The sequence below is a fragment of the Penaeus japonicus genome, unplaced genomic scaffold (genome assembly GCF_977035675.1).
Source record: "Penaeus japonicus unplaced genomic scaffold, GWHDUDI00000001_assembly GWHDUDI00000017, whole genome shotgun sequence".
Taxonomy (NCBI): Eukaryota; Metazoa; Arthropoda; class Malacostraca; order Decapoda; family Penaeidae; genus Penaeus; species Penaeus japonicus.
This window is the reverse complement of record NW_028234419.1, coordinates 7,525,085-7,527,584: the sequence shown is the minus strand read 5'-3', so window position 1 is coordinate 7,527,584 and position 2,500 is coordinate 7,525,085. Positions and strand designations below refer to the sequence as shown.

General features: G+C 41.3%; 1 protein-coding gene across 1 annotated transcript in view; it reads right to left on the bottom strand.

The window, feature by feature from the left end:
- Positions 1-2,500, bottom strand: part of LOC122253781 (locomotion-related protein Hikaru genki) — a 238,591-nt gene that overhangs the window by 62,880 nt on the left and 173,211 nt on the right. The window lies entirely within an intron of this gene.

Sequence of the window (2,500 nt, the reverse complement as noted above, 5' to 3'; positions counted from 1 at the left end):
CCTGACATGATATTCCAGAGGATAATTGACATGGCTGGTTCATTACGACGTGAGCCGTATGAGCATTTTGAACTTGGGATGAAAATCCGGGCGCTGAAATGATGAGGTGATCGCTCTCTCTCTCTATCCACTCCTTCCTCTGCCTCTCTTACTCCCCTTTTCTCTCGCCTTCCCTAACCCTTCTTTCTATCTTTCTCCCTCCCTGTCTTCCTCCCCCTATCTGCCTCTTCTCTCCCTCCCATCCTCCCCCCCTCTATCGGTCTCTCTCTATCTCTCCTTCTCATCTTCTCTTACTCTCTTCCTCCCTCTCTTTCTCTTTCTTTCTCTCTCTGTGAAATTTATACTCGCGGTTGACCGCTCCTCGGTCGAAACCGATTATACAGTATTATCATTACTCAACTGTTGATCTATGATGGAATGGGCAGAGGATGAGGGAATGAAAAATGCAATTGCTTTCATTATGCAATGTTCGTTGTACTTAGACTTGTTCTTGTTCTTGTTCTTGTACACCAGTCTTCTTCAAATTCCAGCACCATTATTATACACTATCAGTCCCAGTTAGGGAAGTCAAAAGTAAAATCAAACTGAAGTATAACCACATAATACGTAAATTAATTTATACATACAAAACATTGACGAAACAAAGATGTCACGTTCTAATAAGTAATAATACATACAATAATTTATTAACATGAATATATTCACCTTTTAGGGAAGTCAAATAATGTATTTACATGAATATATTCACCTTTTAGGGAAGTCAAATAAGGTATTTACATGAATATATTCACCTTTTAGGGAAGTCAAAACCGCTTTCAAGATTTTAACACAATGGTGAATGGCCACTCCGCCACCCTGTATTTCACGGCGCCCTCGCTTCTGTAATCTGCACTGCTCAGCGCCCAGCTATGCTCTGGTTTCCCCTATAACTACCTTCACCACAACGGCTCCAACCGCCACTTTCCTCCACCACAGCGACATCTAAACTCAAACAAATGGTAACAACTATATCGAAGGTAGTCTAACTGCTTGTATGTGATTTATGTCGTGACTGACTCTCTCTCTTTCTCTCTCTTTCCTTTCTCTCTGTTTCTCCCCTTCCCATCTCTCTCTCTCTTTCTCTCATCCCCCTTCTCTCTCTCTCTCTCCCTATCGCCTTCCCCTCCCTCTCTCTCTTTCTCTCACCCCCCTTCTCTCTCTCTCTCTCTCTCCCTCCCTCATCCCACTCTCTCTCTCTTCCTTTCTTTCTCCCCCCCTCTCTCCCTCCCTCCCTTCCTTTCTCTCTCTCTCCCCCTCCCTTCCTTCCTTCCTTTTCCCCCTACTCCCTATCTCCTTCCCCTCTCTCTCCCTCCCTCCCTGCCTCCCCCCTCTCTCTCTGTCTCTCTCTCTCCCTTGCTCCCACCCTTCTCTCTCTCTTTATCTATCTCCCTTGCTCCCTCTCTTCTTCCTATCTCTCTCTCTCTCTATCTCTTTCTCTCTCCCCCACCCCTCTCTTTCTCTCTCTCTCTCCCCTCCTCCCCCTCTCTCTCTCTCTCCCCTCTTCTCTCTCTCTCTCTCCCCCCAAAAAACTAAGGGATCAAGTCAGTCGTTCCGGTGAAGAGCTGACTTGTTGGTAATTTCGGTGGATCAAGACTCTACAAATGGCATTTTTCGCCATCGATTTTTGCATCTATCTGGGATTTAAAGGTCTTTTTTAAAAATAAATATCCGTAGATTTGTGTTCACGTTTGTGCGTGTGTGTGTGTATGTGTAAGTGCGTGTTTGGGTCTGTGTGTGAGTGTATTTATGTGTATGTGTGTTTGTAAGTGTGTGTATGTGTTTGTTTGTGTTTAAAATTGCATATTCACATGCGAAGAACTCTTAGAACAAGCACTGCAATATACGCATGAGATTCGCTACATACATCAATACATAAACATAAACAAACATGAAGGTGATAATGGTAATTACATCATATAATATTACAACGGGATAAAAGAACAAACTATAAACGCGATCATCTTCGCCAAATATGGAATTACAACAAAAAGTCATTAACAAAAGACCTAGATACATTCATTTTTACCTATAGGACATACCCAATTTGGAATATTTCTCATTTCGGATGATAGCTAACACGATCTTTAACAGACACAAATATCCTATATCTGGGAATACTTTCACGTTTTTTTCGTATGTTTTTCTCTTAAGTTGCTTTGCCTCATACCGTTCATTTATCTCTTTCATTCAACACAACCTGAATTATTTCATGAAATACTCAGTTTATGGTCCTACTACTAGTTAACAGAAAATACTATTGTTTACTCTGAGGCAAAGTTTCCGAAGTACCTTGTTAGCTAGAGGTACTTGTTTTTGGAGTTGGTTTAATGAATCACATATTCATATCTAGTTTCTGGTCTAGTTAGTCGAAGGTGTTACAGAGGATTTGGGTTTTAAAGAAATCTATTTTTTTCTGTTCTATATACAAGACTGCATTTGATGTCATTTTACACCAAAATAA